The sequence below is a fragment of the Lissotriton vulgaris genome, chromosome 5 (genome assembly GCF_964263255.1).
Source record: "Lissotriton vulgaris chromosome 5, aLisVul1.2, whole genome shotgun sequence".
NCBI lineage: Eukaryota > Metazoa > Chordata > Amphibia > Caudata > Salamandridae > Lissotriton > Lissotriton vulgaris.
This window is the reverse complement of record NC_141693.1, coordinates 1,403,868,265-1,403,895,291: the sequence shown is the minus strand read 5'-3', so window position 1 is coordinate 1,403,895,291 and position 27,027 is coordinate 1,403,868,265.

Here is a 27,027-nt window from a genome sequence, read left to right as displayed (position 1 = left end):
GGATTTGGACTTAAAGTGTTGGTACAGAGTCATGAAAATAAAAACAAAAACATAGCCTATTACTCTTCAACTCTGGAGCCAGATGTGGCTGAGATCCCACCATGGCTATAGTCTGTGGGAGCAGCTGCAAATCTGGCTGACCTGAAAATACTGTCTTAAGTTTCCCATTAACTGTTACTTTGCCTATTCTGTGGTTACACTCTTCCTCACCATGAAAACCGAGCACCACTCCACAGCCAGTATTGTCTGCTTCCCATATTACCTTGGCCCATGGTCCCTCCTTGAACCCTCCCACTCTAATATCCATCAATGAGAACGAAAATCAGCACAATAGTGCCCTCAATACTGTACATGTTACTAAATATCATATTTATTTGCCTGATGTTCCAATTAATGACTGCAAATTAACATCTTTTGTTGATAAATCACCTCTCCGGTGTGATGAAAGTGTCATAGTTGCTGGTTATGAGGTTTCACTGTGCATCAAATTGTGGAGAGCAGTCATCTCCCAACTGTAAAATCAGCTCAAGTTGCAGGTCTCAGGTAAAGGCAACAGAGTCCCTCCCCCCACGACACCCCTCCCCACCGTAATAATAGTGGGTGAGCAGCATACAACAGCGTCCACTCCCGATTTGTGCCCTGGGATTGTGCCATGGCAACTTCACGGCAGACTATTTCAAAAAGTGCTAACCGATCAGTGGTAACCGTGTGAATGTATCTGTAGAGCCAGGATTTCCAGCACCACAGTTGAACCACTGTTATTTCAGGTTTTTTAAACGATAGCTGAAATACCACAGCACAGGAAAAAAATAAGGGGCCTTCAGTCAATGGCGACCATCTGTACACTCAGGAACAAGCAAACCATGGTTTCTAGACACCTCAAAGGCTTCTGCCTCACTCACAAATTCATACACAGTGTTCTGAAATATCGTGAAAAATAATTACAATCCATCAGTTGTGTACTCATATCACCAGAACATGAGACAGTTTAGAAGGACACAAACTCACTTTAGCCCCTAGGTCTGAATACGAAAAATATTCATGCTACACTTTTATACCAAGAATAACCACCGCTTCACCTGGGATTTAAGAAAAAAAATCTGTGTATCCTATTCTGAAAACAAAAGTCTCCTTCTGAAGATGTACAAGCCAATTCATTTTACTCGATTGTAGTCCACGCCAAAATGTGATACATTCGTTTGTTCACATCTGTTTTCGTTCATTTCTTCCGAATCTTTCACACTGTATGCAATTTTTCCTTCCTCCCATGGCGTTTCCGTTGAATAACTGTTTCTATGAACTCATAAGTCTACTTGCAAACTCTATAATAAAACAATGAAATAGTAAACCAATTGTTTGTGATGGTATTTAAACAAACTGATTTCCTGAGAAATAAATAGCCATATATATATTCACAAGTACCAAAAAAGCTTACTAGAATGTGAAATTTTGAAAAAGGTATATATATGCCTTGATGCATTCATTTAATTAAAGAGGTTTGTAGGTACATCTTCAGTTGTTCAGTCCAGTACATATTTTCTAATAATACTAGTAGGAAATCATTGCTCCCTTCCCCTAGGTCCCTTGTACCTTCACATTCCTATTGTCTGCCATCTTAAATAACTCAGATGAAAAAGAGCTTGACAGCGCGATCGATGTTTATAATCTTTTGATAAAAGTTCAACTACCATTTGAATTATTATTATGTGCGCGTTTTATGATTCCGTTCCATTCCGTGATTATTATATGCTGCAATGTACTTGTTCTGGTCACTAAAAGTTCAAACGGTAAAAAATATAGCTGTGACAAAGGGAAAAGAAAAATAGAATTCTTTGACTCTCATTTCGTATTTATTTGCTACTGTTCAATTAATATTAAACATTTAACACTTGTATTGCTTCAGAAGCACCACCTGAATACAACAGTAGCAGTGAGAACATTCACGCTGAAATGCATAGAAGAATCAGTACTCTTACATTAAAAGTACTAGAACTCTGCTGAGAAGGGCCCCTGGCCCCAAATTCATATATAAAAAGTGTAGGTACGTGAAGCCTCGCAGTATCTGCCCACTTTTATCATCCTTCGCGAGTCAGCTGTAGGCACGAAGGCCCTTGCATTGTGCAGACAGCTGTGCCAGGAATCACAGCTGTTACAACATTAAGCCGTTACCACGCATGTGTCTCCACGCATGTGCTGCTACTGCACATAGGGGCCAGATTTAGGTGGCCTATTATCGGTCGGCCATTACCGACCAGTAATAGACTTTTCCTATGCAGGGGGGCATATTTACCGATTGGGCAGGCACGGCCCGTGCCGGGCGTTATACTGGGGCGGTGACGTCAGGCAGGGGAGGGCCAGGGTGGGGAGTTGTAAAATGCGGGATATGGACCATTAGAGGTAAGTACCCCCCACACTGACCCTCCCCTGCCTGACGTCACCGCCCCAGTATAACGCCCGGCACGGGCCGTGCCTGCGATTGGGTAAATAACGAATCGGTATTTACCGATTCGGTATTCACCGAATCATCATTTACAGTTTCAGTATTTACCGAATCGGTAAATGAAATGTCGGAAGCACTTCAAACAGTGCTTCTGGACTTAAAGGATTCGTTATTTACCACCAACTATTAGTTGGTGGTAAATAACGAATTCCTATGTAAATGCAAATATGTGCAGAAATACACGCCCTTAGGGCATGTATGTGTGCCACATGTGCACACAAGCAATAATCAGGGGTGCAATAGGGTGTCAAAGTGACACCTGCCACCCTTGACTTTTTCCCAATTTTACCGAATCGGTATTTACCGATTCAGTAATTGACATTCATTCCTATGGGCCTCTTAACGATTCGGTATTTTTTACCGATAAATTACCTACATAGAATTTACCGATTCGAAAATACAGAATCGGTAAAATTCAGTATTTTCGAATCGGTACATTTAAATTACCTACATCTAGCCCATAGCCTTTACTATGGATTTTTTTACAACTTATATGCCTTTACCACGCATGTCTTTACAATGAATTAACGTTGTAAAGGTATGAATGGTAAAGGCATATATGATGTACTGGTGCAAAGTGAATATGCTGGTAATGGTTGTAAAGGCACCGGTGTGGTCAAGGCTATCGGCGCCATTAGAGGAAAAGGAGAGACTTTTCTGCTTCCTCTTAATGACCTGTGCCGCATCTCAGAAGAGGTGCATCGTCGTTGTCATCCTTTTACAGTAAGGGGGACTGGACCTTGGTTGGGGAGACGGATTTAGGGCTTTAGACTGGGGGTGTTCTTTCTTATGGACTGGGGGCCAGAGGGAAGTTGTGTAGGGTACAGATTTAGGGTTCAGGACAGGGGCTGGGTATTTTTTAGAAGGGCTGGGGGTGGACGAGGTTTAGTTTTGGGACAAGGGAGGGTGGTTTTGAAAAGGACTTGGGGCTGATGGTGTAGCGCAGGGGTCCGGTTCTAGGGTTCAGGGCAGGAGGCGAGTATTAACAAGGGCTGGGGACTGGGGCGCACACTGGGGTCTGGTTTTAGAGCTCAAGTCAGGGGGTCGGTTATTTTTAAAAAGGGCAGGGGTCAGGAGCTGGTCAGGTTGGGATCTAGTTTTAGGGTTAGTGCACGGGTCGGGTATTTAAAAAAAAGGTGGTGGCTGGTGGGGGGGCACTGGGGCTTCGTTTTAGGGATTAGGGCAGGGGTGACACAGTGAAATGAAAACGCTAGTGAATACACTTAAAGAACTACTGAGCAGTCAACCAAATTGTGGGATTGTAATAGCTGGAGATTTTAATGTGAAAAACCTTGGAATGAAACCAGATGAGCTTTGCCCTCAGATAAAGCACGAACGTTGATGAACAAATTCTTAAATATACATAGACTAAAATCAATACAAACATGCTATGGCCTGAAGTCGGCCTCCAACAAAGACACACAGGGGCTATCTAAATCAATAATTGATTATATTTTCACATGTGGTCTCCTCTATGGGTAAGTGACGGAATTTCAAATGCTTCCTATCCCATCTAGTGACTATCTCCCACTTGCCACATCTATCACCCTACACACTGCCCGCCTTCAGACTATCATCTCCGTGGGTAAGACCAATAGAGAAGAAATCTATGCTTTGCCAAGGAGACTAAAGTGGACATAGATAGCCCAAGCAGCCTTAACAAGGTGGAAAAATAATTGGCCTGAAACTGCCGAAGATTTCACACCAGGTAATATTAATGAGAACTGGATTAAATTAACGACCTTGGTATACCAATTTCTGAAAGGTAAAGAACACTCATCAGTTACTGTAGTAACATCTTGTCGCCAGTTTCAACCACAATGCGAAAAAGTGGAGCAAAGTAAGAGGTCGCTCAGAACAGCCACATGGATCCATAAGCAAAACGGAAAATACAAAACACATCAAAACCAACTCCTAGCAAAGAAAATCCATAGGAAAAACGTGTGGGACAATAAAAGAAAACAACAGGACTCGGAGTGGTTACATGTCTTTTCCTTGCTAAATCCAAAGAAACACGTTGAATTCGGGACATATATTAACAAGCATTCCAGTCATGGGCAAGCAGGTGCAATGTGGTTGCTAGTGACATATGGATAACCCATGTAACTACATTATATTGTGACGCACAAAACTTGACATCAACACACAACCAAGAGCTCCTTACCAGCACTGCTCTACCCAAAATCTCACTAGTAGCCACAGGAGACATATCTGGATCGGCAGTGGTAAGGAACCCGTTAAATAAGGAGATACCTCCAGAAGCCTCCGTTGTAGGAAAACGCAAGACAACAATTAAAAAGAATTTTAGAAAGGATGGGGCACCAGGCCCTAATGGGTTACCAGGACAATTGTTTAAAGAAGACCGCGATTTCTGGAGTAGCATATTCACGCCGCTCTACCAGTATTGTCTGGAAAATTCAACAGTCCCAGAGACTTTGAAAGGATCTGTACTACAACCTATCCACAAAAAGGGCAATACCCAGGACCCCTCAAACTACTGATTGATATCCCTTTTAGACATTGAAGCGAAAGGTTATGCTAGCCTCCTGTAACAAGACCTGCAGATCTGGGCTGATGAAAATGGAATCCTACCAAGTTGCCAAAGTGGCTTTAGGCCAGGAGCGTCCACAATAGATAATATTTTAGCCCTTGCATACATGAAAGAAAAGACTACACAGAAAAAGTTGCTTCCTATATTTGCATGTTTTGTTGACTACTCTGCGGCTTTCTACGGGGTCAATCGGAGTCTGCTGTGGCGGAAGCTACAAGGTTGGGGGATACCAGAGATTCTTTAAAAGGCAATAATTAGCCTTTACACTGGAACTTGGGTAAACGGGTGAAAACTTCAATGAATTCAGCTACTAAAAAGATTCCAACAGACCGTGATTTAAAACAAGGTTGGATTTTGGCACCTTTGTTTTTTAACTTATGTACGGCAGACTTTGCTAAAACTATTCTTAATGCAAATCTTCTATCTCCGAAAATTGGCTCAAACAGATTATTTTTAATACAGTATGTAGATGATAAGGTGCAGTTAGATCATACAAAAGTAGGCATGCAAAAACTATTGGACGCACTAAATCTTTACAACAACAAGAATGACCTAAGAGCAAATGCAGGAAAAACAAAGGCAATTATATTCGGAAAGTATGCCAACAAACTCAGACTGCATTGGAGGTTGGGCAACTTGAAGATAACAACAGTGCCCAAATACAATTACTCAGGGGTTTGACTGATGAGTGATGGAAAATCAACAGCTTACCTTGCTTCAGCCGAAACAAAGGCCAAGGCAGTGACGTTCGCCTTGTGCAAGCTTAATGCTAAACTAAATAGCCCAAGAACAAAATTCATTAGCAGAGTTATGAGGGCCAAGCTGCTTCCCTCAATTACATATGGCCAGTTAGCATTTCCTGCTGCTTTAGTTAATAGTCTCGAACATATCAACTGCCGGGGCTACAAGCAAATTTTCCAGATCCCACACATACACAAAACATCCTGGTGCGACTGGAATTCGGATTGAATAAGCAAAACTAGGAGCACTAGTCAACTTTTGTGCGGTATTACCGAGGGGTTTGTGAGGCCCCTCCGAACACAATGAAGTCAACTCTGAAAATTATCTTAATGAAAGCCAACGATTCATGGAGCAATGGCCTGAAAACTGCCTGCACTGCATTACAGCTTGACATTACCAAACTGCAGGATCTGACCTATCAGCCTGGTACACTAAAATCTATATTAAAAAAACAAGTTAGAGCATTATTCAGGGAAGAAGAAAGGAAGGAGTTGAATCGTTCAAAAAGTAACATTGGGATACTTATAAGCTCCTATGAAGATCGGTTATGGCAGCCATACCTCGACGCTGCATTAAACAAGATCATTTTAAAGCAAATCTTACCAGTGAGGCATATGGCATTGCCGATGAAAGATATCAACAGGCGCTAGAAATACCTAGAGGCGATTACCACCTGCAGACTATGCCACCAGCATGAAGAATCCATGGTCCATTTGGTCTGCATATACCATTGCCTAATACACGCACTTCGCACTTTACTAAGGCCATTGTTTTTAAAATATGGGACACGTAATTGCAAGGATGCCATGAAACTCTTGTTTAGCCTCGAGACACCGATGGAATTGGCTAGGTTCGCCAAATTTGCACATAAAGTTAAAGAACGCTTAAGTATTGCACCTTGCACTTTAGAACTTCAAGACTGCCCTTTGGGCATGCCCAGACTTTTGCACTTTATCTGAATCTCTCTTCCAAAATAGGTCTTTGAATGCCTTGAATTCTTAATTGCCACATGGGTTTTAATGTTTGTATTATCTATGATCTGTATTTTTAGGATTTTTTTTTACAGTATGTAGTGCATCCAAATGTGTAGCAGTTAATGATGACTACTGTAGGAAGCAAGTACTGTGGGTATTTTATAGGACACTTTTTGTAACAATTGTTGTTAATTGATACAATAAAATATATTCATTCATTCAGTATTTTATTAATTGCTTGGGGCCGGGGGTGCCAAGGACTGGTTTAAGGGCTGAGGGCTGGGGTCAGGGAAAATGTTTACCATGCATAGGCCTTTAACAAACATGCCTTTAAAATAAAAAATTTTGTAGAGGCATGTGTGGTAAAAGAATACTCGTAAAAAAAATGCATGGTAAAGGTGATGCGTGGTAAAGCTATTTGAGTTGTAACTTATGCATGGTAAAGGCATGCATTGCAACAGAATGCGTTGTTCTATTATATATTCGGCTGTGCCATCCTATCTTTTGGTTGTCTTGCTGGCTGACCCTATGTATTATCTCATATTGAAATTACATCTGTGAGCCCACAGGGCGCATTTTATGTGTTTTATGTGTTGTGACCCAGCAGAACACAGGGCTCTGCAGAACTAGCTATATACAGAAGATGTTTCCTGCACATAAGTGCTTTCATAGACCCCATAACAGTTTCACACGAGTCAGGCTTGTGGTTGAGATATACATTCTTCTGAAAGCTATGCCAGAACAAGAAGACTGACCAAATGCAGGTCTGCTGACTAGCAGCTCTACCTGAAAATCTGCTTGGAGAAAAGCTCAAGAAGCGTGACCTCTGTGAGACCCAGCCAACATCCTGCTCTGTCTGGGACTCTCCCAGTTTGTTTTCTGCCATCGTCTGTCTGGAAATCGAAAGGACTGACTTGCCTTCAGTGTCCCTAGTTTCAGATACATATTGCTCCCTTTGCACCAGTGGTTTATATTTGGACAAGAACTGATGGATTTGTGACTAGAAGAAGTACTCTTGAAGTTGTTATTCTCTATAAGGCTTGGTACAATGCTATAACTCTGGAGAATATCCTTCTGCTTTGCCATGCGCTAGAAGAAAAGGAAGGTGTTTAATTTGGTGCTTTGAGAAAGCCTGAGACCTAGCCAATAGGGAAAACACTAAGACCCAACATATCATGCTTGGAGGTCCTCTTATGGAGGTGAACCACCCCATATCCACAAAGACATGACCATCCAGGTCAACACCATCACCACCTCATGCTTTCATACCCTGAAGATGCTGGTGAAGACTTTTAATTGGCTTTCAGTCAGCACCAGGAAAAACCTACTGCATACCATGGTCACAAGCAAGCTGAACAATAGAAATACCCTCTGTGCAAGGATCAAAAAACAATTTAAAGGAAGGCTGCAGACCATTAAGAACTTAATCAGCCAGACTCACTCTCAACCTCCCACATCACACTCACATCACACCACACCAGATGGAGCTCCATTGTTTCCGCCTACACAAAACAAGCACAAATCCCCTCAGATGGCAGGAAAATGGTCACTCACACACATCACCAGCAGACTGGACGAAGGCAATGCCTTCTGTGCTGGAATCAACATAAAACTGATACACAAACTCTAGACCATGGGTACTCACAAACTTTCTTTCGGGGGCCAAATTTACAGTGTGGTTTGTGTCCAAGGGTCGCACTGGTGGGGGCGGAGTCAGTGGGGGAGGGGGTGGGGCTAGAGTAACAAAAAAAACTGTGACCATGAGGTTGAACACAGGTCCCTGCAGCAGACGCCTTAGTCCACGGAGCCACCAGATCCGGCATACACACATATCTCTCTCTCTCTCTCTCTCTCTCTCTCTCTCTCTCTCTCTCTCTCTCTCTCTCTCTCTCTCTCCCTCTCTCTCCCTCTCTCTCCCTCTCTCAACCTATCTCTCTCTCCCCCTCCCTCTCTCCCTTCATCTCTCCCTATTTCTCCCTCTGTCTCACTCAGACTGTCTCACTCCCTCACTCTCCCTCTGTCTCTCCCTGACTGCTTCTGTCTCACTCACTCTCTCTCTCTCTGTCTCCCTCTCTCTCTCTCTGTTGCCCTCCTCACTCTGTCGCCCTCCTCCCTCTGTCGCCCTCCTCCCTCCCTCTGTCTGTCACCCTCCTCCCTCCTTCCTCCCTCCCTTTGTGTGTCACCCTCCCTCCTCATGCCCTCTGTCTGTCACCCTCTTCCCTCTGTCTGTCACCCTTCTCCCTCCCTCTCTCCTCTCTCCCTCTGTCTGTCACCCTCCATCCTCCCACCTCCATTCCTCCCTCCCTCCTCCCTCTGTCTGTCACCCTCCTCCATCCCTCTGTCTGTCACCCTCTGTCTCCCTCCTGCCTCCCTCGGTCTGTCACCCTCTGTCTGTCACCCTCCTCCCTCCCTCCCTCCCTCATTCACCCTCTGTCTCCCTCTCTCCCCTTTCTCCATCTCCCTCCCTCTCTTTGTCCCCCTTCCTCTCCCTTTCTCTGTCTCCCTCCCTCTCCCTCTCTTTGTCTCCCTTCCTCTGTCTCCCTCCCTCTTCCTCTCTTTGTCTCCCTCTGTCTGTCTCCCTCGGTTTCCCTCCCTCTCCCTCTCGTTATCTCCCTCTGTCTGTCTCCCTTTGTCTGTCTCCCTCTCTTTGTCTCCCTCCCTCTATCTGCCTCCTTCCTCTGTCTCCCTCCTCCCTCTGTCTGTCTCCTCCCTCTGTCTCCCTCCTCCCTCCATCTCCCTCCTCCCTCTGCCTCCCTCCACCCTCCTCCCTCTGTCTGTCTTCCTCTCTCTGTCTCCATCAGTCTGTCTCCCTCCCTCTGTCACCCTCTTCCTCCCTCTATTTGTCTCCCTCTGTATGTCTCCCTCCATCTGTCTATCTCCCTCCCTCTGTCTCCCTCGGTCACCCTCTCCCTCCCTCTGTCTGTCTCCCTCCCTCTGTCTGACTCCCTCCCTCCTTCTGTTTTCCTCCCTCTGTCTGTCTCCATCTGTCTCCCTCCCGCTCCCTTTCACCATCTCCCTCTCTCTGTCTCCCTTGTTTTCCCTCTCCCTCCCCTCCCTCCCTCGCTCTCCCTCTGTCTGCCTCCCTTTCCCTCCGTCCCTCACTTCCCCTCCCTCTCCTCCCTTTCCCTCCCTCCCTCGCTCTCCCTCTGTCTGCCTCCCTTTCCCTCTGTCACTCACTCCCCCTCACTCTCCTCTCTTTCCCTCCCTCCCTCGCTCTCCCTCTGTCTGCCTCCCTTCCCTCACTCGCTCTCCCTCCCTTTCCCACTCTCGCTCTCCCCCCCTGTCTCCCTCGCTCTACCTCCCTGCCTTGCTCTCCTCTGTTTGCCTCCCTTTCCCTCCCTCCCTCCCTCCCTCCCATTCCTTCCCCATCGCTCTCCCTCTGTGTGCGTCCCTTTCCCTCCCTTGCTCTCCCTCTGTCTTCCTCCCTTTCCCTCCCTTGCTCTCCTTCCCTGGCTCTCCCTTTCCCTCCCTTTCCCTCCCTCGCTCTCCCTCCCTCTCCCTCCCTTGCTCTCCCTTTCCCTCCCTCTGTCCCCTCCCTCCCTCTCTCTCCCTTTGCCTGCCTCCCTTCTCTCCCTCCCTCGCTCTCCCTCTGTATGCCTTCCTTTCCCTCCCTCCCCTTCCTTACCTCCCTCGCTCTCCCTCTGTCTCCCTCCCTTTACTTCCTTCCTCGCTTTCCCTCCCTTTCCTTCCTTTCCTCCTTCGCTCTCCCTCTGTCTGACTCCCTTTCCCTCCCTCCCTCTTCCTCCCTTGCTCTCCCTCCCTTTCCTTTCCTCCCTCTCCCTCTGTCTGCCTCCCTTTCCCTCCCTCGTTCTCCCCCCCTTTCCCTCCCTCCCTCTCCCTCCGTTCCTCTCCCTCCCTTCCTTCCCTCCCTCGCTCTCCCTCTGTCTGCCTCCCTTTCCTTTCCTCCCTCGCTCTCCTTCCCTTTCCTTCCCTCCCTCGCTCTCCCTCCCTTTCCCTCCCTCTACCTTTCACTGCCTCCCTCACTCCCTCGCTGTACCTCTGTCTCCATCCCTCTACCTACCTCTGTCACCCTCATCTGCCTGTGTGTGCCTGGGCTGGGACAGCTTCCCACACACAGCTGCACCCAGCACTTCACGGGTCTTTAAAATACCATTTGTATGTTAATGAGGCTTTTCTATTTCACCTCTTAGTGCCCCTGCAGCTCCACTCTGACTATGACTGGAATGACCGGCCCCCACTGAAAAGCAAAGTCTGTCAGAGTCCAGTGCAGTGTTTGCTGACATTGTTTAATTTTTTTTTTCAACCCAGGTAAATGAGTACCCGTGCTCTAGACCATCCAGAACGCAGCAGCCAGACTAATCCTGGATATTCAATGGCACAACTACATCACCCAACACCTCCGCAACCTCCACTGGCTCCCCTCCGAAAGATTAATAACTTTCAAGCTGCTCACACACGCCTACAAGGCTCTCAACAACATCAGACCTCAATACCTCAACAACCGCTTCCCCTTCCATGACCCCAGGAGAAACCTCCACTCTGCAGATCTCTCCCTAGCCACCGCCCCATGCTTCAACAGGACCAGATCGGGTGCAAGATCCTTCTTCTACCTCGCAGCTAAGAACGGGAATCTCCCTCTCCACCTCCGGTGAAGCCTGACACTGCACCAATTCAGGAAAGACCTCAAGACATGGCTCTTCAAATGATCCCAACGGAGCTGCTCTCACCCTCCCCTCAGCACCTTGAGACCCTAACTGGTGAGTATTGCGCTTGACAGAACCCTGATTGATTGATTGATTGATTGATTTCACGAGATACCAATTTTATACCAAGACTGAAGCATCCTTGGCATGGATAGTGGACTAATATATGTGTGTGTGAGGCTTTTCAGGTCTGACGTTAACCAAGCCTATTTGATTTTATTTGTTTTGGTATTCACACTTTTCTTCCACTCACAGGAGCATACAGCAGTGGGCAGTAGGTTAGCACAATTCAGCCTTTGGCTACTTCACCATGAGTAACAGTTATCTGCACTTTCAAAGAAGCATGAATACATATAAAATAGTTTTCTTACTTGACAGGACCGAAAACATATTTTTGCTTTTAGCCACTGTGATTTTTACATTGATGAAAGTGCCACCTATTCCCAGGGACCACTATGACAATGTGTCCTTTTTGAGACTGAAAACATATTTTTGCTTTTAGCCAATTAGATTTTTACATTTGGATTTTTTACATTGATAAAGGCACCACAGCTTCCCCAACAATAGCGTTTTGAAATGAAAAAACCATGGCAAAGCAAAACAGTCACTGACAAAGCCAGAGGCCAGCTGTCAAAGCCAGACCTATTAGCCTTCTTAATGCTTATTTAATAGTGAGGCGTGTGTAATCAATGGCGGCTGCAAAAGTGCAACGTGATACATGTTGTAGTAGTCCCTCTGTGTCATGTCATTTTAGCAGTGATGGCATGGCCATGTGGCATGCACTTCAATACAGTATGTGAATGCATCAGAGATTTGCCAGCGTAACTTTTAAATGTTGGGATTGGCATGCCAGCTGTGCCTTTGGCCACCCTCTTGAGGGCATAGCTTCAAAGTTCACAGAGCAGCTTTGCTTAAGTTCAGAAACGATGTGGGTTTCTGGAGCTAGATGTGTGGCTCATTCAGACGTGGCAGGCTGATGTCGTGGGCCGGCTGGGCATTCACAGCAGGAGTAGTGACAGAGTTGTACAGTGCATGGGTTTATATTTCTGGAAACTATTTTCCTTGACTTGATATCTAGTTAGAGTTCCATGTGACCGAAGCTGAGTTTCCTTCTCAGCACAACCCAAATAGAGAACTCTAGAAGCATTTCGGTCGCCGATCTTGATGATGGCACATCTGTGTTTATGGGGAGTGAAGGTGGTGCATGCAAGCTATCAACCTATGAATTCATTAATAATGATCCTGATGCATGCAGCAGGTGGGCAATCCAGGGGGTAATGCCTTTCGAGTTGTGCGATCACTTACTTGACATGTTCATTTGCTCTTTGTATTTATTGTTTGTCGTATTTGCTGTGCTCTGCAACAACGCTTCAATCTGCACAAGTTTCTGTGCCTGTGCTATCTAACGTTTTTAATCGTTCCGCGGGTGTTTCTTTTTGGGAATGAGGGCGTTGTAAAATGTGCTTTTCACAGATGTGGATTTTCTTTATTTCAGCCGATACATTTCTGCCTTCGGTAAGCAGGTGGTCGTTTTTTTTGTTTTTTTTACCTCTCGTTCGTTTTGCCGAAAGATGTGCAGCTGACATCTATGCCCTTTTTGCTCAGCGCTGTATTTGCTTTCCGAGGGCGATGGAAAGGATTTTGGAAATACATTTGACTGAATTTCCTTTCTTTTATTTTATTTTTTAGACGTTAGGGATCATAGACACTGTGTAAAGTTCTTCTCCTACAGTTCTTTTGTACAGCGATTTGAAAACTACAGCTCTGCTTCCAGTAGCATTTTGAATTTTTCAACGAAGTACTAAAAGTAAAGTTTAAAATCATTACAACCGTCAGTAACGCAGAGCAGTTCATTGCATAGAAAATGATACACACGCCTCGGGGGCCAGCTTCATTTATAGAGTGCTTGGCACACACAGATTACAGTGTGGAGCCATTCTGCTTTGAAATGGAATGAGAGGGAATCTGTTACATTACGAAGCGGCTTGCATACAAACTGTGTCCTCAAGTGCAGTGCAGCCCATTTGCTGGCGAGGCAGTAATTAGGCACGCTTTTCATGTCTTATAAATGTACTGGAAAGAGGCAGTTTGAGGAAAGGGGACATGAAAGAGGGATTGCTTAGACTGACATATGAATTGTTCTTTGCAATAAGGGCCTGTTTGTCCTCGCTGATAAAAAGGTCAAGAAAACCCCGAAGCAAGTTTTCTAATTCCGCATTTCTTTCGAAATGTTCGGTGTGACTAAGCTGACCTATGATGCTCTATTGATGGTATTGCTTTCTCTCTTGCACATCTGGTCTGCCCCGAAAGCTACACAGATAATTACATATAATGTTTCCTAGATGAATAATAACATTGTCATGTATCGTTACTTTTTGGTTTATGCACCATGAAAATGTGTTTGACATGCAAGTGCTTGACAAATATTAGAGAAGGTAATATAAAGTAAGCACAAACTTCCTTAAATAGGTAAGCTTTTAAAATCTCACGTGATGGAAGAGGGAAACAAACTTCAAATCTAAGCTGTCTCTACTGCGGTTTCTGCCCTCTTACTATCGTCTTGTTAAACACCCAAATTGCTGGGTAGTTGGATTATAATGGTACAATGATGGCAAAATAATTCATGTTCTTGAAATTTTTGGTATTTTTATGATTTATTAACATTTTGCATCTATTGAAAAGGGGGGGCCCTTCGCCACCCCCGTCCGCATGGCAGTGCGGCGATCCACTCTTCCCATGCCTGCCGGTGGTGTGGGGGCGTGATCTCCCGGCCCCCAATGGTACGCGGGAGGTGTGCGCCACACCACCGGTCGGCCGACGCCCAATCCCTGATCCGGAGGCGTGGTGCAGTCTTCCGGGTCAGAGGGGCGGGCGTCGAGGGGTGAGGGGAGGGGGCGGCCCGCCCTCTCCCCGCGTCCCTGGGAATAAAGGAGGGGGGAGCGCTCAGTTGGCCCTTCTTGTCGCCTGACGCTCCCCCACACTGGTCGTGCCCCGCGCTCGGGGCCTCCTAATTTTCTGTTTTCTTTTTCAGATCAAGGATTGCTGGTTGGAGTGTGTGGTAGCACGATATCGGAAGCAGACAAACGGAGCAAGGACGGTGGATCTGTAGAGTGCAGGACACGCAAGTCAGCGACAGTAAGGGGAAGCGGGGGGCTTGCATTTCATCGCTTCGTGTGGTCGCCGGGTGGTTCTACGTTAGAGTCTTGCCACCCATTACATTTGGAATAGCCAGTGTTGCGGTCGCTGTTGCGTGGTGCTCATAGCCTCCTGCACATCCTCCGTCTCATGAAGGTATAGGGCGCACTGGTTGCGAATTTGAGCTGTGAGTGAACTGATCAATAGCAAGAATGCCAGGAGCTAAAGCTAAGGGGTCAAAGATGGAGTTGATGTTTCAGGCCATGATGCATAAGATGAATGCCATGGATAAAAGATTGAGTTCGGTTGATGGCCTAGAGGCCCGTATATTGAAAAGAATGGATGATATCGAAGGCCCGCGCGGTAGGCCCAAGCAGCAGTTTGACTCGCCTTTACTGGAGGGGGATTCCAATTCCTCGCCGAAGAAGGGCAAGGCTAAACGGCCAAGGCGCAATGCTTCTGCTCGTGCACCGGTGGCGGTGCCCTCTACCCCGGAGCCGGTACTCCCGGCCCCATTGGCACCCGCCCCCGCATTGCCTGCAGGGACCAATCCTGTCGGGCCGGCGCCATCTGCCCCAGATGGCCTACTCCCTTTGCCTCCAGTGCCGGCACCGTTGGCACCGTCTACACCGGTGGTGCAGGCAGCAATACCGGATTGTGACACTCAGATCCCTCCTGAGTTAACGGCCCAAATAGTGGCGATACTTCCTTGGCTACAGAAAGGGGGTATGATGCCCTCAACGTTAGATCATGCCGCGGAGGCGGTAAAAATGGTAGAGAAGATCAGGGCGGGAACAGTTAAAAGTGCGGTTCCGGCCTCTGTTTCTCCTTCTTCTGCAGGTTTGGATGCCGCTCGACCGAACGGAAGCGATGCAGGACCAGCCCCGGGGCCCGGTAACGGTAAAGAGGTAGCCCTGCCTCTCTTGGGAGATGGGACGGGCCCGTCTCGGAGCGAGGATTTAGGGCAACATGTTTCTCGAGCGGTGAAAGAGATGATTTGGGCGGGAAAGTACATATATATTTTCTCTTTGCTGTTAGACAATAGGGAAATGGAAAATGCCAAAATGCTTAAAGAATGGATGCACCCTAGCAAATGGAGAGTACAGTGTGCAAAGTTTAGGGTGGAGGAAACACTGAGCAATTGGATTAGGGCCTTCTCCATTCTTAAGTCTATCACTGTTGAACGCCCTCCAAACGTGCATGCGGCGATGGCGTGCTATCAGAGCAGGATTGTGGGTTGGAGCTAGCAATGGAAAGAATATGACGTGAATTTCAGAAAGTCGAAGGAGTTTGACTTATCATTGTCACAGGACAAGGTGGACTCATTGTCGTGGCATAAACAGTTCGGGGGGGCATGGCCCCCACCCAGCCCGGGACCGAAGCCAACGTGTTCCCCGCAAAGACCCATCAGCCCTTTTGTGCGGCACCAGGGAATGAGTTTATAGGGAAAGGCAGGGGGGGTGGCGGGGAAAGAAAAGGTGTGTGTTGGGACTTCAACAAACGTTCCTGTACTAGGCCGGCCGGCACTTGTAGATTCAGACATGCATGTGCAATCTGTGGTCACACCTCCCATCCCGAGACGACATGCAGAGAAAATGGTAACCAGAATCAGAGAGGGGGAAAGAAGCCTGAATAGTGCTGGAAGTCCGGATAGCCCCTCCCCGGTTAATATCCTGGCAATGATTCCATGGCTGAACAGGTACCCAGACCACAGCGCAGCTGCTTTATTGCATGAAGGTTTCTGCCAAGGTTTCCGGATCCCGGCCGGGGGACACATCGGCAGTGCGCACTGTAAGAACCAGTTGTCCGTACAACAGAATCCTGCGGTAGTTATGGCTAAGATTCGAAAAGAACTGTCCCTGGGCAGGATAGCGGGGCCATTCCAGGAAGTCCCAGTGCCGAATTTTGTGTGTTCACCATTAGGTGTAGTCCCCAAGAAGGAGAAGGGCGAGTTTAGATTGATCCACAACCTGTCGGCACCAAGAGGGGTGTCCGTGAATGATGCAATAGATGAAGCAATTTGCAGTGTGAAATATGCCTCCTTTGATCAAGCAGTTGAATTATTGCGGGGATTGGGGCGGGGCACTCTCATAGCCAAATCTGATATTGAATCCGCCTTTCGTTTGTTACCGGTGCATCCTTTGGACCACCACCTACTTGGTTTTGCTTTTGAAGGAAAGTTCTATATGGACAAATGTATTCCGATGGGTTGTTCGATCTCTTGTGCGTACTTTGAGACTTTCAGTTCCTTTCTTGAGTGGGTCATGAGACAGGCCACGGGCCACAAGCCGGTTATGCATTATTTGGACGACTTCCTATTCTTGGGAGCGGCGGAGACTTCGAGTGAGCCTGGGCATTGCAGGAATTTTGCGTGCTCATGCAGGTTTTCGGGGTTCCGCTAGCGCCTGGGAAGACGGTTGGCCCGACGACTTGTTTGGAGTTCTTGGGTATCGAGATTGATTCGCTGGAGGGGTGCTTTAGATTACCCGCATGCAAAGTTTCAAAATTCAGGGCGGCATTGCGCCAGTGCCTTCAGAAGGAGAAAGTTACATTGCAGCAGCTACAGGAGGCGGTGGGCCAATTGAACTTTACATTGCGAGTTATCCCAATGGCACGCCCCTTCTCTCGGTCGATTGCACAAGCCATGAAAGGTCTGAGAGAGAAAGATCACCACACTAGACTGTCAGCAGAGTTTCGCCAGGATATGCGGATATGGTTAGCATTCCTGGAGGATTTCAAAGGCAGAGTAGTGTGGCCGGCCCCCCCCCACGTCATCTGCAGAGTTGGGTTTATGGACCGACGCTGCTGGTAGCGTGGGCTTTGGCGCCATCCTGGGCCCAAAGTGGGTCGCCCAGAAGTGGCCCGTGGAATGGGGATCCTGGGGATTAACCACCAACATCGGATTCCTGGAATTGTCCCCAATATGGGTGGCATTGATAGTCTGGCCGGCGCACCTTAGCAATCGGGCAGTGGTGTTCTGGTCGGACAACATGAGCGTGGTAGAATGCATTAACCAGCAAGCAGCGCGGTGTCCACTCATACGGTGCTTGGTAAAGGAGATTGTGCTACAATGTTTGAAATGGAATGTGAACTTCAGGGCCAAACATGTGCCAGGTGTTCTCAATAATGCAGCTGATGCCCTTTCTCGCTTCAAAATGCAGGTGTTCAGGGAACAGCTCCCCGCAGCGGACCCATGGCCAGCACCTTTCCCTGTTGCTCTCTGGCGGATTGGTGCCCCAGACTACCGTACCTCGTGGCATCTAGCCCAGCCCCACGGACCAGAACAGCATACGAAGGGGCGTTCTTGTCTTACTGTACTTTCCTCGGTGGCAGTAGCAAACAGACACAGGGCTGCTGTTTCATTCTTTGCACAGGCCAGGGGCGTGAGGGACCCTACAAACACGTTTGTAGTGCGCAAAGCATTGAGGGGCTGGCGTCGCATTCAGGGACACTCGACAGATTCGAGAAAGCCCATTGGGTTGGTAAGACTTACAGCCCTGTTGTTAGCTCTTCCTGATGACTGTGGTTCCCTTTGGGAGGTGCTGCTTTTCAAGGCACATCTTGGTTGGGTGACAGCTACACCTTTTACATACCCTCTAAACAGCCACAAAGACAGGAAGGTGAGATTAATTTGCATTCTGAGCACTCATCTGCCTTAATCTGCATACTGAGCAGGGAAGAAATGGGAGGGGCTGCCACTTGCACTTCAATAAGTATGTCTTGTCCACACATAAAGCACTAATCTACCACCCAGGGTTAGCCTGGCAGAGAGGACTGGGTTTGGAAAGGATCCTTGTTCACTTCTTAGAGATCTTTTGAAGTCACCTCCTACATCAACAGCACTTTTGGATATAAGTGCTAGGTCTCTGACCCCTTGAAACCAGACACTTCTGGATATTGAACTGAATCTCTGCCAGAAAAACTGCTGTGCTGCTTAAAGGACCTAACTGGAAAGCTTGCCTGGAAGAACTGGCTTTCTGCTTGTTTTCCGGCTGCCTTCTGCAGCTTGACTCTGCTGAAAGGCATCTGCCTTCCCTCAAAATGATCTCCTAGGGTTGCTGGCTTGCCTCCTGCTCTTCTGAACTCTCAGGGACACAAATGACTTCCTAAAATTCTGCTGGTGCTGCTGGACTCGGCATTCTGTGAGTCTTACCCTCGTCTGAGGTGCCTCCTCCAAGCTCTGTAACTCAGAAGAGGGTTCTGCAACTGCTTTCATTAAAAACTGATGCATTGTATTGACTGCATGAGAAATTCTGCTGCATTGCTCTTTGACGCTGATGTAGAGGATGCCCAAATGACTGCACTTATTAGGCGCAGCTTGCTGCTGATGCTTTGCGCAGCTCGAAAACACCATATTGCATTAATTTCAACAGAGCCTGCCGATGACACAGCTCCCTTTTTATTGCTCCACGATGAAGCAGTAGTCTCTCAAAATCAGCAAAAGCTCCATGCAAGGTATTTCTTCAGCGGGACCTGTCTGAGTCCTGTAGCTGGCCTGAGCTTTGGATATGCGTTAGTTCCTCATGACCTGAAGTAACATTTTGAGTGCTAGTGACTTCTAAGCACGACTTTTGATTTAATATTTCAAAGTTCATATCTTGATTTCTATTGTTTGGATTTTTATAATGTTTTTCTCATTTTGAGCAGATAAATATTCTCTATTTATTTAAACCTGTGTGGAGTCTTTTTGGGGTGTATTCATTGTGATACTATGTGTGTTTGTGTTGCACAAATACTTTACAGATTGTCTTTGTATGTAAGCTTCTCTGCTCAGTGCCAAACTACAAGAGGGCGAGGACAGGTCATCCTATTGTGTTTCTAGCTTACCCTTACTACAGTGGTTATTGCTGTCTAGCCTGGGTGCATACCTCAGCCAATCAGGAATCCCATTTCTTACTGCATACTGTTGCCGTTTTACACGGAATCCATGCTCTACTAACAATCAGCTCAAATAATTCATAACTTGAGTTACAAGAAAGAATACATTTTTTCTACTGCTGCACTGCCTGCCTGATTCTCTTTGATCTGAGAATGGGAATTGGTACACATAAGCCATGAGTGAATCTTCATGTGGCAAAGGGTACCTTGACTAACCTGATAGGATGCATCAAAAAGCATAATTTTACTCAAAATGGCGATCCGCTGTTCTGCCGGCTACGGAGCACCAAATATTTTACTGCCACAGTACGAGAGTTCCTCATACCATGGTAGCATCGTATTTACAATACAGCAAACCATGACATTAGGAAGAGTTAGTAAAAAAATGCACGGTAATGTAGAAAAAGTGGAGTTCGGTCAATCAGACGCTAGCCATCCTAACATCACTTTTATGCGACTAGCTGGAAAGAAAATACAAAAATGTCACTCTTAGACCTGCCAACATTGGCGTGGGTCTCCCTTCCATTTGTGCTGTTGCCTCATGTGTTTTTGCTGGTGTTAGATGCTTTTGGCACTGTTCCACTGCTGTCCAGTGCCACTGTGCTAGTGCTCCCTTTTGTAAATTAATGTATGAATTAGTGATTACATGATTGGCTCATTTGGTTTACCTGTCAGACCCTAGTACAGTGCACAAGGAGTGCCCAGGGCTTGTAAACCAAGTGCTGCTGGTGGGCTGTAGCACTGGTTATGCCACCAGCAGCCTGTAAAAATGTGTCTAAGGTCTGCCATTACAGAGCCTGTGTGCACTCTGGGACTGCCATGTTGACTGAGCACGTACACCCACTTACCAGTCCCTAAACGTTCCCTTTTCTTCATATCGGACACCCCTATGGTAAGCCCAAAGGCAGAGTGCATTGTAAGTATAAGGTAGTGAATTACAGCCATTTTCGTTTGTCACTATTGCAAATCTACATATACCCCATAGACCAGAATGGGCAGCTAGATTATTACATCTTATAAACCTAGCTGACTCGGGGAACATGGTAGAAATTCGAGTTTAGTATGCCTGAACTCAGAATGATAAAATAAATCTTTTAGTGCAGTTGATTTTAACATTCTGTGTTTGAAAATACCACTTTTAGAAAGTAGGTATTTTCTGGTCTAACTACCCAAGACTGCCTCTGCTAGATTGTATATTCCTTGTCATGAGTTTGAGTGACAGGGCTGGGGGATTCCAGGAGACAGGATGAGTCAGCCCAGTGCTGAATAGAGATATCTGCATCTAGATGGGAGGGAGGAGTTGCACCTGGGACCTGAATAGGGCTATCCCTTTCCTCCACAATGCTGGCACAACCTCCTGTGGCACGTCCGATGTCTCTGCCCTGCACAGAGCTTGCCTCCTGCTGAAGTCTCAGGGACAACAGACTTTAACCACTAGCTCCCCAAGAGTTCTTTGGAAGTGCCTGCTGCTGTTTTGGGCCTTCTGAGGGACTGCGTGTCGCAAGGAGCTTGAAGCGAGGCTCCCGAAGAAGAAGCGTATCGCCGTCGCAGCCCCTGCCGTCGCATCTATGAACAACGTTGTCTCCCCTGTAGCTGATGCATTGCTCCGCATCGCAAGAATCGTCTTACAACATTGAAGAAGCGTGTCGCTGTCACAGCCACTGCCGTCGCATTTCTGAACAAGGACGTAGTTGCTGTAGCGGACGCATTGCACCGCATCACAAGAAGTGCCTCACATCCATGGAGAAGCGTGCTGCAGTCTGAGCTGCTGTTGTTGCATCTCTGAGTAGGGTGTCGCCGCTGCAGTTGTCTCATCGAACGGAAGTGTGTTGCATCGAGGGATAAGAGTGTTGCTGCCAAAGCTGCTGTCATCGTATTTCTGAACAAGGGTGTCGCCAATGCAGCTGATGCATCGGGTCAAGACATCTTGCAACATAGGAGAAATGCGCCGCAACAAGAAGACAACGTCTTTGTTTCTTTGCCCCAAAATTTCTACGCATCACCATCTTAGCAAAACATTTTGTTGCCCTGCATGTCGCATCTAAAGGTACATTGACTTAAAGTGCCGCATTTTAAGATCTAAAGAGAACTAAGCTAAACCTACCCTTTTTGTGGATTTTTGTCGTTTATGGTATTGTGTTAAATATATATAAAGAATACTTTTTTATATATACTGTGTGGTGTCCATCTGTAGTGTTGTCACTGGATTATTGTATGTGTTCACAAATGCTTTACACACTGCCTCTGAGATAAGCCTGTCTGCTCATGCCAAGCTACCAAGGCGTGAGCAGGGGTTATTTTAGGAGTGTACCCCCTTACCCTGACTAGAGGAAAGGGTCCCTATTTGTTACAAGTACCTACCTGTGCCAACTAGAGACCCCCCAAATCTAACAGTCACTAAGTGAAAAAAAAAGTTACACTCACCCAGAAAGTAGCAATCGAGCAGCCAGGAGGAAGCACATGCCAGGAAACAAACCCCAGCAACCCAACTACCATCCAGAGTCCCAGGAAAAGAGAAAGCGCATGTTCAGTGAAGAGGAGAACACAATCTAGATCACAGAGGTGAATGAGCACCAACACCAGCTCCAAAGTTCCATTGGGGAAGAAAAATACCATACGACAGACCATAGTGGACAAGGTGAACAGTGTTGCTGAAGTGAAGAGGACAGTGACATACTGTAAGTGCAAGACAAAGGCAAAGCTGGCAACAAATCTCAAGGCAGTATTGCAGACTGGAGGTGGTAGTCCAGCTTCCCAGGAGGAGTTGGATCCCTTGGCGAGAAGGTTTCTGCTGTCTCCTCTAAGAAGTTGGTTATTGGAGTTGCGGGATAGGAAAGTCCTGGCTATGATGAACTACAAAAGTGATAGGGTAAGTCACACCAAAGGCAATTGGGTAACTAGGTCATGTCATGCAGTGCAGGCAGCTATGTTCCAGTGCTCTGCGGCACTATCTGCAGGCCAAAGGGAAGGATGCTGGCTCATCCATGGTGAAACATGACATCAAGGGAAGGCTCATGAGCATTTTGATAATATGTTGGCATATGGCAGGCCGCAAGTCTTCTAGCTGTGCTACCCTTTGTCAAAAGGACAGGGCAGGAATTCGCTGTATCTACAAGATAAGGTTCATCCCTGTCCTTTCTGCCAGCACCGGCACACAAACAGCAGATGTATGCCAAAACAGACATCCTTGCACCATGGTGCAAGGGCACTTTATTGGTGCCAGCCAGCTGTTTGTGCACCAGCACAGAGGAAAGCACAGGGATGCATTGTATCTTTGACACCACAGCACAACCCTGCACTTTCCTAATCACACAGCTTGGTGCAGCAAGGGGGTTTGTGATTCTGTGATGCCCCACAAGTCTATGAAATACGCCCCTGTCTCTTATCTGGGCCTATACATATTAATCTGCCCGCAAATCCATAGCATAGAATTTGTATGTCAGAGAAAAAATAACACATCTGGGGGGGGGGAGATATGTGGGCTTTGGGTAGTACCTATAGATCAGGACATTTTAAGAGACACGTCCATAGTTGCGTAGATTAAAGTACATTGTACACAGGTGATCTGGCATGAATGCTCAGAACCTACAGGTATCAGCTGCCATCGTGGGGACCATATGAACACCTCTCATCTACGAAATATAACTGGAGTCGGGATGAATGTTAGTGATATACACCAGAGTACTATGGGTCGTAATTACAGTAAAATGCTGCTTCATGATGCAAACAAATCAGCTGTTCTGAGCTGCATCATTGTAAAAACTCTAGGATGGGATATATTTACAGGGATATGTGCAATCCCTGTTCACACCACATCCCTGCACTCGTGCAAAAAGAACAGCTGGGTGCAAATGCAGTCCCGTGTTTTTGAAATTACTCAGGCTGCCAGGACCAACATCACAGACGCCAGAGGAGGCAAGTACACATGTAAATGCATGGATCTGATTAAAATGATGTGTGACACCCTGCAGATAACCAACTCATGTCCTAAAGAAATGGGTTGAACCTCTGTGATTGTAATCTAACTAGTATGACAGGGCCCATCCACTCAGAGTATGCACACATTGGTAATGAGAACAAGGCTGAGATCCTGTCACCTAAAAGGGAAAAACAGTGTCATTTGCAATCCAAACCCTCGTAAAACAGGTATCCAACTCATCAATGATTAAGTGAGGGGCATATTCTTAAGGGGATTGTGCCACCTGAACGTCACTTTTTCCTTTGTTCTGGTGGTGCAATGCCCTGCACCTTATCACCAAAGTGGATTAGGCCACTTTGCTTGACTTAACACCACTTTGTAAATATTGTGCCCTTTCATACAGTTTTCTGGATCAAAGGGGCATGCAATTGGGGTTGCTGTGGGCGTTTCACTGCAACACCCATTGCTTTCTGAAGATGCCCCAGATTTTCAAGGATCTGTAAATCTGAGGCAGCACCAAAAACGTACACTCAGCACAATCAGGTATTAGATTGGTGTAACAAGAAGAAATATTTTAATTTCAATGGCTTTTCAATGTGTGCCCCATTCTGCAGTACACATAGAAAGAGCAAAATGCTTATTGATTGTTTATGTGCAGGAAGGGACACCTACCTGCACATAAACAATCATCCCTGCAATGCAGGCACCCTTGCACAATGGCACAAGGGTGTCTGTGTTGGTGCCAGGTAGCTATTTTTTGTACCAGTGCAAGGGAAACCAAGGGGTCTGCAGTATTTGTGTAAATATGCCACATCACTACATTATTGAATTGATGTAGTGTGGCACTACTGAATTTGCAGCCCCGCAGTGCAATTTCCTCGTATATATATGACCCTGAAAGGGAAATGTATTGCTCCTTGATTTTCAAATGGATTACTCATGGCAACATCTAAGAGAGATCAGCAATAGCAAATCTCCATCTCATTGAAGAGGATGAATCCTCATCCTCTGGCCATTAGCCTGTCCTGGACTTTAGCAATGATGGAGATGATTACAACCTCATACATCACCAGGACACCCTCCAAGAACTCCTGGACTGGATCAAGATGGTAAATATCGTTGACAACAAATTTTTTATAATGAGGACTTTGACCCCACATACCATTACTCCGCACAGTGCACCTACCTCGCATACCATTACGCTGCATTTTTTTATGCGTGTGCATTTACTACGCATTCCTTTACAATGAAATTTGCTTTAAAGGTATGTAAGGTAAATGCACATGCCTTGTAAAAAAAATGTGGGCAATCCACGTCGTTGTGAGGAAACAGAGGCTCTTCTGTTTCCTCACAATGACGTGCACTGCCCCTCGGAGACAGACAACATAAAGCAGGAACCAGGAGGAGAGAGGAACCATGAGAAGAGAGAGGTAAGGGGGATTGGGCCTGGGGTGGGGGTAAATTATTAGGGTAGTGTTTGTGTAGTGTAAGGTTGTGTTTGTGTAGTGTAGACCACTGTTTTAGGGTGGTGTTGTGGTGTTTGTGTAGTCTAGGGTAGAGTTTTAGGGTTTAGTGTAGTGTTGGGGGTCATGCAGGGTAGTGTTTGAGTGGAGGGATCGGACTGGGGGTCTGGGGAGGGTTGTGGTGGGGGTAGTGTTTTAGGGTTTAGTGTAGTTTTATCGTGTTTGTTTAGTGTAGGGTAGTGTTTTATATGGTTAAGGGTAGTGTCTGGGGGTCATGCAGAGTAGTGTTTGAGTGTAGGGACCAAACTGGGGGTGAGGGGAATAGTGCTGGGGATAGTGTTTTAGGGTTTAAGGTAGTGTTGTAGTGTTTGTGTAGTGTAGGGTAGTGTTTTAGGGTTTAGGGTAGTGTCGGTTGGTCATGCAGGGTAGTGTTTGAGTGTACTGACCGGACTGGGGGTTGGGGGGTCGTGCTGGGGGTAGTGTTTTAGGGTTTAGGGTAGTGTTGTGGTGTTTGTGTAGTGTAGGGTACTGTTTTAGGATTTTAGGTAGTGTTGGGGGGACATGTAAGGTAGTGTTTGACTGTAGGGACCGAGCTGGGAGTCAGGGGTCATGCTGGGGGTAGTGTTTTAGGGTTTAGGATAGTGTTGTGGTGTTTGTGTAGTGTAGGGTAGTGTTTTATGGTTTAGGGTAGTTTTGGTTGGTCGTGTAGGGTAGTGTTTGAGTGGTGGGACCGGACTGGGGGTCGGGAGACATGCTGGGGGTAATGTTTTAGGGTTTAGGGTAGTGTTGTGGTGTTTGTGTATAGTAGGGTATTGTTTTAGTGTTTAGGGTAGTGTCGGGAGGTCTTACAGGGTAGTGTTTGAGTGTGGGGAATGAACTGGGGTCAGGGGAGTCATGCCGGGGTAGTGTTTTAAGGTTTAGGGTAGTGTTGTGGTGTTTGTGTAGTGTAGGGTAGTGTTTTCAGGTTTAGAGTAGTGCTGGGGGGTCGTGCAGGGAAGTGTTTGAATGTATGGACTGGACCGGGGGTCGGTGGAGGGTCGTGCTGGGGGTAGTGTCTTAGGGTGTAGGGTAGTGTTGTGGAATGTGTGTAGTGTAGAGTAGTGGTTTAGGGTAGTGTTGGGGGGGTCATGCTGGGTAGTGTAAATGTACTGATAGAGGACTGGGTGTCGGGGAGATTTGTGCAGGGGTACTACATTAGGGTGTAGGGTAGGGCAGGGTACTCTCACTTACCTTTAAAACTTTTAGTTTACCTTTATCAAGCATGCCTTTGCGTTGTAATGGCATGTGTGGTAAAGGTACAGTTGTGGTAAAAGTTTTCATTGTAAAAATGTCATGGTGATGGTATGCAGAGTGTTTGTTAGTGGGGTAACATCATATATTCAATTAGGGCACCATCTATGGACATGGGGAGGGTCAACAGAATTGTGGAGTCTCCACATCCCCCACCTAGAAACAATCAGCCACTACCTACCACACAACCCAGACCCCTGGACTCACAGATTACCTTCCAATGCTCAGTGGTAGGAGTCCAGCGGGAGTTGGTAGATCAGGTGTGTGGGGATGGAAACCATGGCAGCCACAATAGAGTGAATCTGTGGGTGCCTCACTCCCAACAGAGGTACCTACTCTCCAGTCCGTGGACTCCAGCAGTCCCTAGCTGACATTGCTGGTGTCATGAGGTGGAAGCATGAACAAATGCCCTGCCAAAGTGGCACCAACGATGTGGACAACCATCTGGGGGCAATAAGGACCATCTTGGAGTCTGTGGAATGAATGCAGGACTCCCACTTTGCTGCCATGGCTGCCTACCAAGTGTTGCAATTCCAGCAGATCTTCCTCGCTGCTGTGTTGCCTCAAGTGTTGGCACAGATTAATGCTGCTACAGGCATGGGATCCACATCTTCCCCCCGATGTGTATGTGCCTTCCTTGGCGGCCACACCTACAACAGCACCCTCACTGGAGACACCTCACATATCAGAGGGGGAAGATGTGGACTGCAAATCTTTCCAACAAAAAAGTCTTCAGTAACAGTCATCTGTGCCACATGCTCAGTTTCTCCTTTGCCCTCTGCATATGAACATGCCTGGGAACATCTGCTACCACTGTCCTCAGTTTGATTTTGCCCTGTTCACCTTAACCATTTGTGGACTGTCAATGTGGCCTATCCTCCCTAATGACATTGTTGTCATCCTCCTCACTGA